Source organism: Narcine bancroftii, chromosome 3 (assembly GCF_036971445.1).
Source record: "Narcine bancroftii isolate sNarBan1 chromosome 3, sNarBan1.hap1, whole genome shotgun sequence".
Lineage (NCBI taxonomy): Eukaryota > Metazoa > Chordata > Chondrichthyes > Torpediniformes > Narcinidae > Narcine > Narcine bancroftii.
The window spans coordinates 38,493,385-38,509,927 of record NC_091471.1 but is presented as its reverse complement, the minus strand read 5'-3'; the positions used below and the strand labels follow the sequence as shown (position 1 = coordinate 38,509,927).

At 41.6% G+C, this 16,543-nt stretch overlaps 1 long non-coding RNA gene across 2 annotated transcripts in view; it reads right to left on the bottom strand.

The window, feature by feature from the left end:
- The window catches only part of LOC138757099 (uncharacterized), a 115,133-nt gene that overhangs the window by 51,271 nt on the left and 47,319 nt on the right, over positions 1-16,543 (bottom strand). For both annotated transcript variants that reach the window (XR_011353345.1, XR_011353344.1), the window contains exon 3: positions 809-877. This is a non-coding gene — a long non-coding RNA (uncharacterized lncRNA). The remainder of the gene's footprint in view (positions 1-808; positions 878-16,543) is intronic.

The window sequence follows — 16,543 nt, the reverse complement described above, 5'->3', positions numbered from 1 at the left end:
AAGTACAGGTGGGAAATAGATGGAAGCATCAGCATCTGCTGACCTCTGAATACTCAGTGTCACAGGCACTTGCTGATGGAGTCACTCAATCAAAGGAAGGTCCAAGTAGTTTGGATATGGACAGGGATACATTAAAGTGTAAAGGTACATCTTCATATCAGGCTAGATATTTTAAAGCTTAGATTTTAGATACACTTTTTCTAAGGGTAGGTCAATCGAAAACTAGAGGACACAGATTTAAGGTGTGAGAGGAAAGATTTAAAAGGGATCTAAGGGGAACCTTCTCCAGAGGATAGTGGATGTAATGAATGTGCTGCTAGAGGAAGTCATAGAAATGGGTCAACTGTAGTTTTCAAAAGACATTGAGACAGGTACATGGAAAGGAGTAAATTAGAGGGATATGGGTCAGTCGCAGGCAAATGGGCCTGTTTCTGTGCTGAAAAAGTCTTTCAGTATGAAAAGAGATGGAAGAGTGGATGGACATATTTTTAAAAATCATCAAGGCATCAGAACTAGAACTGACCACCTGAGCCATCTGTGATTGTAATAAAGGCAATATGACAATGTTATGCACCAAGTTCAAGAAACCCCTTCATTTGTAGAATGAGGAGGCAATAATTTGGGTGCATTGTGCAGAATAAAAGAAAGGATCAAGCAATCGTCACGGGAACTCTCTGAAACCCCAACATGCCAGATGACTCCACAGATGACGCTCCACCTGTGGCCCCTCAAAACATCCGGTTTTTTTCCTATGTCCACGAAAAGGATTGGTTGTTCGGTTTTGGTCCTCATTGACTTCACCACATACCTCTCCAGTTCCAACTCCCATTCTTCTCCAAAGCGGTACATTTGAATCTCTCTAATCGTATTTCTTCTTCTGTAACAGAATAGAGATGAATCCTTTAAGGAGGCCATATAAACACTAACCAATACTTACTCACCATACAATGCCAAGGTTAATTATAACACTTGAACATCCTGAGATTTGATTCCCTGGTAAGGACTTAAGGCATGAATTAAATCAAGGAGTCTGTAGGCTTCCACACTCTGCCAAAAGTGGGTGTACCTTTGCATCTGTGCCAAATGGTTGTAGGTTCAGTTTTCACTACAAAATATTGCTTTGTACTCAGTCTGCATGGAAACTATTGGTTGTGCTATCTGAGATTTGGATATGACATTGGCCTTCTCAGATAGACGGGGGAGGTTTTTGGATAATATCTTCAAGAGGAGAAAAGGAAATGCTGTCTGTTATTGACAACATTATTCCTTGCAACCTCCTTTGAAGAAGACCGCAGAGCCCACCTCACTGACAAAAGGCAAAGGAGGAAAAACCCAACACCCAACCCCAACCAACCAATTTTCCCCTGCAACCACTGCAATCGTGTCTGCCTGTCCCGCATCGGACTTTTCAGCCACAAACGAGCCTGCAGCTGACGTGGACTTTTTACCCCCTCCATAAATCTTCGTCCGCGAAGCCAAGCCAAAGAAAAAAAAAAAAAAAATTCCTTCAACTAATCAATACCACCGCACATCAGTATATTATTTGTGGGAACATGTTATGCACAGTTTGCTCTCCTTATTTCCTATATTCAAATCCAATGCTCTCTGTAAGGAGTTTGTATGTTCTCCTTGTGTGCGTGTAGGTTTCCTCCAGGTGGTCAAGTTTCCTCCCACCCTTTAAAAACATATCGTGGATGAAAGTCAATTGGATTTAATGGGATGGCATATGCCTGTTACCATACTGAATGTTTAAATTTTAAATTTAAATTCCCAAAAAGACTACATTTCAAAAGCTCCTCGTTGGTTCTAAAGATTCGTGAAGATGCTAAATAAATGCAATCTTTTCTAACCTTGTCCACAATGGTTATAACAGCATACTGCTCAATTCCCATTGAAAACCCATGCTACACATCATCATTACAGACAGAATCCTGTTTCTTGCCTAGGACCTTGGCACAATTTTAACTGAGGATTGTTGGATGTGCCCATAAAAACTTGCAGCCATTGATACAGAGTCATAAAAAACACAGAAAATAAATTCATTTAAAATACATTTAATTATTTTCTGTTTCTTTAACAGCTTTTGTAAGCCTTTGATTTTTGCTTACCAAACCTTCGGAAGGATTGAACTCATTCCCCCTCCCTAGAGCTTTTCCAACCACCCTACCCCCTTCAACCCAAATATTAACCCAACTACTGATTACCGTTCCCTTGCCACCCTCCTTTTGAGGAAGGAAAGAGACGGCTGTCGAGACGCAGAATTTGAAACCACTGGTAATGAAGACTTCTACAATTCACCCATGACTAATGCGGTCTTCATCACTCGGGGGATGAAAATGGTATCCATAGTTACCCACTGTTACCTTCTGTTTATTTTCACATGTGTGAAATCCCACTCTGCTGTGACTAGTGCAATTACCCATCACAACCATAGATTAAAAATAACCCTCCCTCTAAACCTGGAAATATTTGCAGTCTAAAAATATTTGCATTCTATTCTTGAGCACCGGATTCCTCGGCAAATATTTCTATGTGTGAAAGTCCTCAGCAGTGTGTTTTTCGCTCATTGAGAACCCACCCCAAATGTTCTGAGGAACCAGTTAACACTGCTCGTTGGTACAGAACCTATGGGCCACTTAACCCTCAGCACTACCATCAGGAGATGTTCTCCCTCAGATTGCATGGCTTTCCACTGGGTGCTCTGGTTTCTTCCCTCATCCCAACCATGTTAGGTTAAATGGCCACAGTATATTACCACCCATGTGTAGATGAGTAGTAGAATCTGGGAGGGGGGTACATATAAGGGAGTCAAGTCATCAAGTTTATTGTTATCTGATTGCACAAATACAAACCCAACAAAGCGCATTTTCCGGTCCTTGGTGCAAAACATGTAGACACACAACCGGACATAACACATATACAGATAAACAATACATATGGAGGACAAATGTTCATATATTCAAGTAAATAAATATTGTTTTGCAAATATGCGAGTCTCGGATGGTAATGTGAGCAGTTTCTTTGGTCATTCAGCATTCTCACTGCCTATGGGAAGAAGCTGTTCCTCAGCCTGGTGGTGCAGGCCCCGATACGATATCTCTTTCCTAACATGAGCAGCTGAAAGATGATGTGTGTGGGGTAGAAGGGGTCCTCAACGATTTTGCATGCACTCTTCAGACAATGATCCAGATAGATCACGTCGATGGGGCAGAGGGAGACTCCGGTGATGGGGTCAATGGGGATGTAGGAAGAATACAATGTGATCAGAGTAGATTAGTGAAACCATAGGTAGTTGATGAGCGATGCAGACTCAATGAATCAAGGGGACTGTTTCTGTGCTGTATCTCTCTATGATTACATGCCACCCTGCTTTTAAATGGTTCACTTGTAGCAAGAGTTGGAATGGGGACACAATGCAGAAAACTCTCTCATTAGGCCTGAGGATGTGAAAACACAGCTGACCCTCATTGAAATAACTTCCATCAGAGTCCCACCCTGACCCATCCAGAAGTTATGGATGTCAGGAGTATAAAGATTGCAGGCAGCAAGCTGTATTTTGGGATCCATTGTACATCAGGAAAACTGGGATGTAAGAGCTTAAACCTCGATGCTGGATCTGGGGGAGAGTCTCATCCTGGCCCACAGTGAAGCCTAACATATGAAGCTCCAACTTTACTACACCCTTCCAACAGGTTTGGCCTCAGGCTGAAACAATGGAACAGGCCCAATCATGACCTCCATAGTTAAGGAAGGAGCAAGTAGCATGGCACTGCACCTCTCCCATTTTAACAGCATCAATGCCTGGTGCTTGACATCTTGCAACGGATACTACTGTTTATAATTATTTAATAATTGAATGCCAAAATACACAACATGAAATGGTACTAAAATGGTTAGTGTCGTGGTTAGTACAACACTGTTACAGTGCCAGTGACTGAGGTTCAAATCCGGCGCTGTCTGTAAGAAGATTGTACGTTCTCCCCGTGTCTGCGTGGGTTTCCTCTGGGTGCTATGCTTTCCTCTCACTGTTCAAAATGTTGGTCAATTGGGTGTAATTGTGCAGCAAGGGTTTGTGGGCCAAAAGGACCTGTAACTATGTCCAAATTTAAATTTAACTTTATGCTCAATGTCAGTCAAGAAGGCCACAGGTCTGCTTGCTCATCTGTACCAAGTTAACTATTCTCACAGTCTATGGCAGAGGTGCTACATTTAGCTTTGTGTTTTTGGACTAAGAAGGGGAAAATCCATCGAAATCACCCACTTCTGGTTTCCATTCATGGATAGGGCACAAATGGAGAAAATGAAACATTCAAGTTTGGCCATGATTATCCTTCCTCTGTCCAGGTTCACAAACAAACAATGAATGAGATACAAAATGCTGGCACATCATCCTGAATTGACTCACTCTTGCTATAAAGACAGAAGGAGAATTAACCTGGAAAAAAAGCCAAAAGGCAAGACTTCAATGTGCACCTTGTGCAGCCAATTTGGAACAACTTCTTCTGAAGAATCCTTTTACGGATACACCTTTTGTGGGATGAATTATTATGAAAGAAAATATAGATGATGCTGGAAATGGTGATGGCCACAAAAGGTTGGAAAGACTTAGCAGGTCAAGCAGAATCTATAGAGAAAGAAACACAGAATTACTTGTAACTCAGCAGACAATAATTTTTCCCATAAAAAGGCGATACTCCACTCTGAGCTCTCCAAATAGAAAAGGAGATTCAAAAGAGAAGATCTGGAATTTCAAAGCTCAGATTTATTGTCAGGCTTTGGTTATCAATGATTTCTCCAGGGAAGTGTACCAGGAATGCGAGGTGGCAAGTGCTGTTCATTCTCCTCCATGTTCAGACGGAGTAGCACTTGATTAGAACACTTCCTCACATTTTGTGGACATACACTCCCTGTCTGTTTTGAACCTGATCTATGTGGACCGTAAGCTCAAAAAACAAGGTCTGATGTCTCATCTGGGGGTGGGGATCATCTGAATGATGGATATAGTGATGGTGTGAAGGTCATAAATATCAAAGTGAAGTAACTTGGCAGAGGCCGCACAAGCCAAGCGAGCTACCAACACCCAGAAAATGAAGAAAGATTTTTTAAAATATTGCTCACTGGCAAGCCATGTGTAATCAGCGGTTTAAAAGATTCACTTAATTTACCTTCTTTGTAAAATATCTGTAGTTCAGTTTCCCAAATATGAGGGATTAATATCCTTCCTCTCCTATTGGAGAGATTCCAGGTTGGAAGCATGAATTACACTGAGTTAATGGAGGTTAATGGGGCTGGAAATCAAGAGGCTATAAATTAATGCAAACCTCAAACTCCCTGGATCAGAGATGAAAGGAAACAGCCAAAGCTCCCACATGGTTTGGAGACATTTGCGACTGCAGATGCTGGAATCTGGAGTTAAGAATAACCTGCTGGAAGCATCTTGCCTCCGCAGATGCTGCTTGAACTATTGAGTTCCTTCAGCAGTTTATATTTTGGTCCCATGATTCTTGCTGCCTAATGATTCCTGAAAGGTTCATGTGTACGGACATTGACTGTGGGCAGGGTCACACTTGTAAATCCCCTCACCTTGCCTATAGATATGAACAGATTGTCTGCTAATACTGTTAACTAAGAGAAGCAGTGACACACTCTGTCCAAGGCCTCAGAGTATGATTTTACTGTGTTACTTATAGACATAGTGACAGACCGGCCACGTTACTCAAACAAATACTGGGAGCCAAATGCCCATATGTGCTTTTTAAAAAAGAAAGTGAACTCAGCAAAAGCCAGCAAGACAGAGGGAAGAAATCAGAGATGCACTTGTAGTCAAAATGTCTGAATGGTGGAGGCATTACACGGACAGCCTCTACACTCATGTGGGAAATAAAACTTATCCATCCAGCCTGGATTTAAAGCTTGGCTCTGAGTCAATTAGAATATCTACTTATATGGCACTGCTCTGAATTCCTCAGCTGTACAGGGTCCTAATGTCCAAACGGATATGGTTCTTCATGGTGCTGGATGTAATTTAACTGATGCCACTCTTTGAACCAAAAGGTTTAAGTCCAAGTGCTATTCCATCAGTGAATGAGTTAAGTCTAGGCTAGTGCCTCAGGGCAGTACCAATGAAGGTGGCTTTCTGACAGATGAGACATTACATTTAGACCACATCTGACCTTGAAGGTGAATATAAAAGATCCCATTTTGCTATTTAAAGAGAAAAGGAGCCTCATTAGAAGCCAGAATTTATTGTTCATAAAACTAAATTGTTTGGTTAACATTGTTGGTTAAGAAGGTGCTGCAATGACTGTGATTCCCAAGGTTCAATATGGTATCACATTGCACTTTCTGGGAGATTGCGTTACAGGCAATGTCCAATGCAATAATATCTTCATTTTAAAAATACTTAATCAGCTATAAAGTAATTTGGGTTGCCATGGTAGAATTGTTGAAGGCACTAAATAAATGCAGGTAAACTGAAAAGTTTGCACACTGTGATTGTAGGGCAAATCATAAAAAAAGTTCTGGAGAAACTCAGCAGGTCATGCAGCATCTATAGGAAGTAAAGGGTAGCCAACGTTTTGAGCCTGTTTGTGATGTACTGTACTCATTTCATAGCTTGTTAAATTTGCATATTAGTTTAAATGTGCCATTTAGAGACATTCCCTTAACAATCTGAATTAAGCATTAGTTTGCTGCAGACTTCCTCCCTGGCACAGAATACAAGATGGAGTTCAGTAAGCAGAGAGCATTAGGTGACGTTCAATCCTCAATTGGCTTATTCCCCATATGTTAAATTTGGACAGCAACTTCAAAGTAGCAATGTGCCTCATAAATTCTGCCCACTTGCTGGATCATTCCCATACTCTGCCAGCTTTTCCACGCATATTGTTTTATTTATTTAACTGATTGCTTTCTTAGTTGTTTCCATTTTGCTTTCTAAATTTTTCTAATATTCTGTTGGAGGTGGCTTATTCAAGTTGCCTTATGAAGTGACTGTAAACTTCATGTGTGACACAGTGTCTTGGAAAGGTATTTGATCACGGACTGCATCACAACCAGGCCATATCGTGTTGTTTCCAGATATTCACAGCCAAGTATTATTCAATGAAGACTCCAATAAACTTGCAGATTAGTGAATGCTGATTCCTCTCCCATGCCTTGAACTCCTAAAGCCAATTAGATCACCCCAGCCTGAGATCAGTTAGTGGCACAATTCAGAGAGTGAACCTGGGAGGTTCTTTGATGCTATTATTCATGCCCCATATAATGTGTTTTCCCTGCTGCGTGCAGGACATTTCCCTCAGTCATAATGAGCTCATCGTGAACTCAGAACTCTCGTCCCCTGTCAGAGATGGCAGTAGGTGTGTATGGTGCAGGGCAGTGAGGAAAGTAGCTGATGCAGTCAGTACAAATAGATTAAAATAGCAATGTTAGCAATATGACTGTATATTCTTATCATTTAGTGTCATTTTAATCATGATTATCAAAAAATTAATGTACTTTTAATGCTCTAGGCTCCTATGGTATTGACCCATGTTTATGGATTGTGCCATAACATGTAGATCGACCCTATGAATCATAGGTCAAATCAAATGCAAGGCTTTATTGCACCAAAGCTACAGATCACCTTTCCGTCAGCAGAAAAGCAGGTAAGTGCATGAGTTTGTGATTCCTGTTAAATAATTCCAAGGGCAGTGGAAAAACTAGACCTTGAGGAGTGGGGGTTGAGTTGTCCATGCTAGACACTGTCAGGTCATCAGCTTGTTAGTTAACAGATTTGTCATTTCACTTATATCAGCCACTGTCTGGGAAAGTAGGAGTTGGCTGCTTTGAGCAAAGGGTTGGCTCCCATTCAAAGTCACCAAATCTGAGAACAGATCAGTTAATTGAATACTCTTCAGCCCACCCCAACCATATCAATGGCGATACCAAAAGGATAATTCTCACTGTGCACTACCAATGAAGAACTATGACCAATATCAGTAGAGATTGAGAGCAGTCTTCCCCACTGCTGAACTCCTGGGCTCTCTATCCATTAAATGCCAGGAGAAATAACAATAATGCCATCGCAATGGCTTTCGGAAAGGAACAAAAGGAGAAAAAAATGAACAAAGAAAAGGATGAACAAAAAATGCACATTTATTATAAAAGCCACAAGGATTTCTGTGAAGTCACAGAGGCAACTTCATCTCTTACACTATACACAATTCTTTAAAATGAGGCACAGTATTAAAACATACTCCAAGCAAGTTGCCTTCCGTTCAGAGCATGAACAAATTCCAGCAAGTTGCCAATTCTTTATAGCGAGATACACCCTTTAATAATGACTTTAATTGATGTTCTACTCATAGTAGAGTTATGTATTATGCCTGTGATAGATTGTGGAAATCTGTTTGTCTTCTCCCCTGATTTTGTAAATCTTGTCTCCTTCTCAAGGACAAAAGGAAGTCGTTCTTATATCAGTCATTAACAGATGTAAATCAGAATATAATGGTCTTCAAAAATTGCTGGTTGGGCCATTTAAGAGAGTAGTAAAGAAACGACCACACTGGTGATTCAGAAGTCAAGCATGGGCAAGAGTGATGAGAGATTTCCTTCCCTGGTGGATTTTTGTGAACCAGATGGGCTTTACAATAATTTGGCAGTTTCGTCATTGCCTTTTAATGATGGAAGGTTTTAATTCTGATTGTATCTATTTTCTACAAGGTATGTTTTTCAACTGGAACATTGCGATTCAGATTCAGCCCACTGTGTACTCAATTCAGCCAACTGCATTTGAGCTGGCCCTTTGAAAGTTATCCCATTTAGTCCTGTTCCTTTGTCCTATCCCCAGCACTACTTTCGCTTCAGGTTTTCAACCAGTTCCATTGCAAACCAAGTATTTTTGAGCATAACAATTATTAAAACAAATCCTATTTGTCTGACAAATAGGTTATCAGACAATAGAACTTCTAGTTCTATTTCTAATTACCTTACACCTATGAACTCTGGCTCCTGACCAGCATTTCCCCTTCTTCACTCTATCAACACGTCATTAAATCCCCTTGGAAGCCTCGATTAATCTTGGATCATGGCTTTCATGGCCTCCAGCTTCGTTGACATGTATCAGTCTATTTCATAGAGCACACTAATTAGTAAATGTGATGCAAATAAAAATATTTTCACATGTTTAAAATGATCAAAATCTATTTGTTACGTGACTGTGATTATCAGACATTAAAAAAAACATTGGAAAAGTCTTTGACAACATAAGGCATAGGGTCGTCAGGATAATCTGGGACAGGCCTCAGAATTACTGTCTGAGGCCTAGTCATTGTACAGTCACAGAAGCAAGGCCTCAAGCTCCATTACATTTGTATGGCTGTAAAATGGTGCAGCCGCAGTGAACCTGATAGTGAGCTTGATTGACATTGCATATACAACAGATGATTGGACAAGAGAACTGAAATGTGTATTTCTCCCACTTACATGCTGCTGAGATTAGCTGACAAATATCATATATGTCCGCCTATAAGACAGAATTCAAATTTTAAAAACATCACCCCAAAACCAGGGTGCTTCTTTACTCCAAGAATAAAATCCAAACCTTAACAGCGCAGACTCAATGCACCCCCATACTAAGTATAAAATATGAACCTCAACAGTGAAGTCTCAGCCCTCCCCTGTGGGGTTCATCTGCCCAATTTGACTGCCGTTGGCTCTGTACAGGCTTGAAACAGCCTGTTAAAGGAGCCAATGATGGTTTATTTTAAAATATGCCAATAAAATGTAAACTTTTACTGGGTTACTGGGTAGAACCATAGAACGATAGAACACCAGCACAGAAACAGACCCTTTGGCCCTTCAGGTCTGTGCCGAATCTAATCCCATTGACCTGCACCTAGTCCATATCCCTCCATACCTCTCCCATCCATGTATGAACCTGTCCAAATTCTTCTTAAATTATAAAATTGAGTCTGCATTCATCACTCCCACCACTCTCTGTGTGAAGAAGTTTCCCATCATGTTCCCCCTAAACTTTTCCTCTTTCACTCTTAACCCATGTCCTCTGGTTTGTATCTTACCTACCCTCAGTGGAAAAACAGCCTATTTACATTTATTCTGTCTATCCCCCTCATAATTTTAAATACTCTATGAAATCTTCCCTCATTCTTTTACGCTCCATGGAATAAAGTCCTAACCTCTTTAATCTTTCCCTGTAGTTCAGTTCCTGAAGTCTGGGCAACCTCCTAGTGAATCTTCTCTGCACTCATTCAATCTTATTGATATCTTTCCGGTAGTTAGGTGACCAAAACTACACACAATACTCCAAACATGGCCTCAATAATGTTTTATATAATTGTGCCATAACATCCCAGCTCCTATACTAAATACTTTGATTTATAAAGGCCAATATGCCAAAAGCTCTCTTTACAACCCTATCCACCGGTGATCCCACTTTCAGGGAATTATGTACAGTATCTGTATTTCTAGGTCCCTCTATTCTACCACACTCCTCGGTGTCCTACTATTCACCAAGTCCATCCTTTCTTGGTTTGTCCTTCCAAATTGAAACACCTCACACTTGTCTGCATTAAATTCCATCTGACATTTTTCCAGCTGGTTCAGATCCCTTTGCAAGCTTTGAAAACTTTCTTCTCTGTCCAAAATGCCTCCAATCTCAGTGTCATCTGCAAACTTGCTGATCTCATTTACCACATTATCATCCAGATCATTGATATAGATGACAAACAACAATGGTCTCAGCATTGATTCGTGAGGCACGTCACTAGTTGCAGGTTTCCAGTCTGAGAAGCAATCATCCACCACTACTCTCTGGCTTCTTCCATCCAGCCATCGTAGAATCCATTCACTACTTCACCATGAATAGCTAGTATCTGAATCTTCTTGACAAACCTACCATGTGGGACCTTGTCAAAGTCCTTATTAAAGTTCATGAAAACAACATCCTCAGCCTTTCCTTGATCAACTTTCCTGGTAACTTCCTCGAAAAATTCTATAAGAGTGGTTAAACACTACTTACAACCTGTGTCGACACTACCATTAAGCGAATTAGGCAACCGCTTAAGAAGCAGACCACGGGGGGAGGGGGGGTGGGGGCAGACAGTCTGTTAACTTTGAGGCATCCCAGGTTCCGTATATTTCCACATTGGGTGCAAATGTAGTGGTTCGATGTATTTGGGGCCAGGTGACTCCCTCCTTCTCCATGCTCTAAACCCCTGCTACAGTTTCACTGCTGGAGACTGACTCTGGTTTGAAATGACCTCTTGGACTGGGATGCATGTGTGCAAGTGTAGCTACATCTTCGCAGAGTGCCTTGGCCAACACACGGTGGTCAGGGTGATCGAAGCACTGTCCAGTGAGTGAGGGGCTTCCCAAGGAAGGGGAGTGGAGGGTGCAAATGCCCTCCCACACCCTGGCCACATTGGCTCGGTGCTGGATCGGTGCTGGTCCCTCCCTCTCTCCCCACTCCACTCTCCCCAGTCCCTGCTCTTTCCCCATCCCTGGTCTCCGCTTTCCCCCCTCCCCAGTCACTGCTCACCCCCTCCCCATCCACAAACCCCCCCTCTCTCCCCATCCTCATTCTCATTCCCCTCCCTCCCCAGTCCCCACTCTATTACTCTCCTCCCCCCACTTCTCCACCCCTGGTCCCTGCTCTACTCCTCTCCCTCCCCAGTCCCCGGTCTCCTCACCATTCCTCCCGGTTCCTGCTTCCCTCCCCTCTCTACTTCCCCCTTCCACATTGCCCCACCCCAGAGCTCCTGATCAACTCTAAATCCTGGGTGGATTATTCAAATTCCTGCAGCGACCCTGTGAACTAATTTTTTTTGGGGGGGTGCAGGTAGTTGGCCTTGCCTAGGGTGCAAATTATTCTGGCACCAGCCCTGCTACCACGCACAAAGCTATGTTGATTATATGGTTTCTGGCTATCCAAATAATTGTATATCTGATTCTTAGAAAATCTTCCAATAATTTGCCTACTGCTGACATCAGGCTCACCATCCTATAATTTCAAGGGTTATTTTTGGAGCCTTTTTTAAACAATGGAACAATGTGAGCTACCCTCTAATCCTCCAGTACCTCACCTGTGGTTAAATATTTTTTAAATATTTCTGCCAGAGCCCCTGCAATTTCTGCACTAGGCTCCCTCAAGGTCTGAGGAAATATATTATCTGACCCTGGGGATTTATCTACTCTTGTTTGCTTTAAGACAGCAGTCACTTCCTTATCTTTAATCTGTATAGGTTCCATGACCTCAATGCTTGTTTTCCTTACTTCCCACAACTCTGAATATTGATGAAAAAATTTGAGATTGCAGGGGGAAAATTATAAGGGGAACATGAGGGGAAATTTCTTCACGCAAAGGGTGGTTGGGATGTGGAATAAGCTTACAGCAGAGGTGGTTGAAGCAAGGACGTTATTTACATTTAAGGAAAGACTGGATAATTACATGGAGGGGAGAGGATTGGAGGGGTATGGACCAGGTGCTGGTCAGTGGGACTAGGAGGGTGGGGATTTGTTCCGGCATGGACTAGTAGGGCCAAACTGGCCTGTTTTGTGCTGTATATGGTTATATGGTTATATGGTTATATAATGTCCTGGAACAACAAATCTCTTTCTAAAAACCGACAAGAACCTTCCTGAGTGGCAACCATTTACCTTTCAAGTACCAAAGCCTGGTGAACTTTACAAATGTTAAATTCTGTGCACAGTCAAAGGGTTGCCTGCAATCAGTGAACTTGGAGGAATGAGAAGTGAGATTGGACTGTGAAGCAAAGAACTTTTCTGAACTTACACACATATTACACACACATGTGCTTAGAACTAGAAAGGAGTTGTTAGGTTAATTTAGTCAATAGTTAAGTTAAGTTAAAGTGTGATTCTATTTTTATGTTTAAAGATAATTAAAAGCAACTTTTGTTTAAGTAACCATTTGAATTGGTGAATATCTATTGTTGCCGGGTTTTGGGGTCCTCTGGGCTCATAACATTTTAAACTCTGTATTCTCAGAATATCACCTTTGAAGGCCCTTCACTTATCTCACACCTTTGCCCAAAAACAACTTAACCCAATTCATACATTCCAGATCCTTTCTCATTTCCTCAAACTTAGCCTTTCTCCAATTTAGAATCTCAACCTGAGGACTAGGCCTATCCTTCTCCATAATTAACTTGAAACTAATGGCATTATGATCACGGGACCCAAAATGTTCTCTTACACATACTTCTGTCACCTGTCCTGTCTCATTCCCTAAAAGGAGATCCACTATTGCACCCTCTCTCATTGGTACCTCTATATATTGATTTAGAAAACTTTCCTGAACACATTTTACAAACACCAAGCCATCCAGCCATGTAAGGGAGTTCCAGTCAATATGTGAAAAATTTAAATCCTCTACTATCTCAACCTTAGGTTTCCTGCAGCTCTCTGCTATCTCCCGATAGATTTGCTCCTCCAAATCTTCATCGACTAATGGGAGGTCTATAATACAACCCCATGAGTGTATTCATATCTTTCCCATTCCTCCAGTCCACCCATATAGCCTCAGTAGACGAGCCCTCTGGTCTCGAGTAATTTGCTTTTAAAATATTGTGACAGCATCACTCCACTGGTCAGTGGCAAATGCCAGACTTGGGATAGTCTTATATAGTATGTATTTTAAGTGCCAATATTGGGTCATCTTATATATGAGTCATCTTACATGCTGACATATACAGTAATTCAGGAGTGGAATCTGGACCCAACTGGTCTACTTGGTTTAATAGTTTCACCCACAGAGTTAGAGAGTTGTCAGGATTAGTTTCAGTATCGGATCAATACCAAAAAAAAAACCCTTAGGTCTTAAATTGTGATAAAAGTGGCTGGATAGGGTTTGAACATAGAACAATACAACATAGTACAGGCCTTTAACCCTCGATGTTGTGCCGACCCATATATTCTTTCCTTAAAAAAAAGTACTAAACCCTTCCTACCCCATAACCTTCCATTTTCCTTTCATCCATGTGTCTGTCTAAGAGTCTCTTAAATGCCCCCAATCTTTCAACTTCCACCATCATCCCCAGCAAAGCATTCAAGGCACCCACAACTCTCTGTGTAAAAACTTACTCTTGATGTCTTCCCTAAACTTTCCTCCCTTAACTTTTTACTTATGTCCTCTGGTGTTTGCTGATCCTGCCCTGGGAAACAGGTGCTGGCAGTCCACCCTATCTACGCCTCTCATAATCTTGTAGTCCTCTATCAGGTCTCCTCTAATTCTTCTACACTCCAAAGAGAAAAGTCCCAGCTCTGCTAACCTTGCCTTGTAAGACTTGTTTCCCAATCCAGGCAACATCCTGGTAACTCTCTGCAGTCTGCACTGATCCCAGAGATGGAGCACCACCATCTGATTCAGTTTGTTCAATCTCACCACACCCACCTCCGACAACTGCACATTTTTTTTTGTCTATTTGAGCTTGAGCCCTAGCAACTACAGTAGTCTTGTGAGGCCCAACTGATCCTGAAGCCCTGCCTAAATCAGGAGAATTCCAGATTCTCCTGATGGCGTTTTGACAGCTTTTGAAGTCCACTTGGTTGATTTTTCAACCACTTCTTAATATCTGATTATAAAGGTGGCTTTAAAAAACTGAAATAAACTTTGATAATTTTAAAATTTTTAAATTTTGGGCAGCATGATTAGGGTAGCAGTTAGCGCAATACCATTAGGGTGCCAGCAATATGGGTTAGAATCTGGCGCTGTCAGTGGGGAATTTGTACGTTCTCCCCATGTCTGCCTGGGTTTTCTCCGGGAGCTCCGGTTTCCTCCCACTGTTTGATACTTATGGGGTTGTAGGTTAATTGGTTGTAATTGGGCAGCAGAGACTCATGGGCCGGAAGGGTCTGTACTGTGCTGTATATCTCAATTAAATTAAATTACATTTTAAAAAATGTATATAATGCATATTTGACTGATGTGAATTAATTTTTCTTAAAGCAGCAAAAACAAGCCTTCAAATTCAATGAAATGAATAATGCCATCATAGTGGAGCCAGATATGAAAGATATGAAAGATATCCAGGCCTCAGTTTATGGACAAGTAAGAATGTAGGCCAAGCACCTTGCCACTGTTTCTCCTCTCAATGGCCAGCAAAATGGGAGTCCGTTTTAGCCCATTACTGCAGGCAAAAATCTTCCTTTTGCAAATGAAAATCATCAAATTTCAGATGTTGGACTTCTGAAATAAAAGTGGAAAATGCTGGCAACACTCAGCAGAGGGGGCAGTATCCGTGGAAAGAAAAGTAGGAATGGCATCTCAGACTGAAGATGCTTCATCAGAGTTTGGCTGTGAACTCTTCTTTCCAACTGCTAATAGAGGGGTGGGGGGGAGGGTAGGGGTGGTTTCTGAAATGAAACATTTCTCCTTCCACAGATACTACCTGACATGCTGAGGGTTTCCAACATTTTTGTTTTCATTATCTACCAGATGTCGGGTTGTATAATATGTGGTGAAATGTTAAGTTCTCCAATGATACTAAACGATCAGTCCTCAATGTGTGCCTACTTGTTGTCAGATGAGAGTGCAAAATGGGCTGGAGGTCAAATGCTGGCATAGCTGACCTCCTGCTCTGCAATTGGACTCAGTCCAGAGTGGATCACGCTAACAAGACTTGCCACTGAGCCTAGAGATGGAACACCATCATCTTGAGATGAGGCTTAAGGCCCACTCCATACCTCTCCTCTTTAACTTTACACCTGCAATGATTGGAGCATTCTAGCACAGACCCAGTCATTTGAATATATGGATGGAAAAATTCAAGTTCAACTTGAAGTTTATTGTCAAGGGCGCTGAGATCCATGAGAAAATTAATTTTGCAGGATGACCACTTAGTCACACATACATCAAGCAGTAGTTAAAAACACAGAGATACAGACAGAGATTAGTTAGAACCGAACAAAGGCAATGTTATTTAATTCATGTGAGGGATATTCAGGTAGGCTCAGCAGCGCCTAAATTTCCTAAGGAGGTTGAGAAGAGCAAGGTTACCGGCCACCATCTTGAAAACCTTTTACAGGAGTAAAACAAGAAAGTCTGCAGATGGTATGATTGTAATAGAAACACAGAACTGCTGAAGGAACTCAGCTGATCTCACAGCATCTACAGGAGGTAATGATATATTACTGGCATTTTGGGCCTGAGCCCTTCTTCAAGATAAAGGAAAAGAACAGGAAAGTTTCAGTATAAAGACTGAAGAATGGCAGGGGGAGGAGACCAGACTAACAAAAGGTGTTAATTGGATATGATGAAGGCTTTATAAAAGGAGACAAGGGAAATGGGAAAATGGGAAGAGGGAGAGAGAGAACGAGAGAAAGCAAGAACGAGAGCTGGGGGAAAGATGACAGGGGAAGAAGAAGGTGAGTGTGGTTTAATGGAAACCAGAGAAGTTAATGGTTGGAGAGTGGCCACATGAAAAATGAATTGTTTCTCCATTTTGCAGGTGGTCTCACTCTGTTAGTCTATGGACAAACATGCACAGGTGCACAATTGAGAATGTCCTGTCTGGCTGCA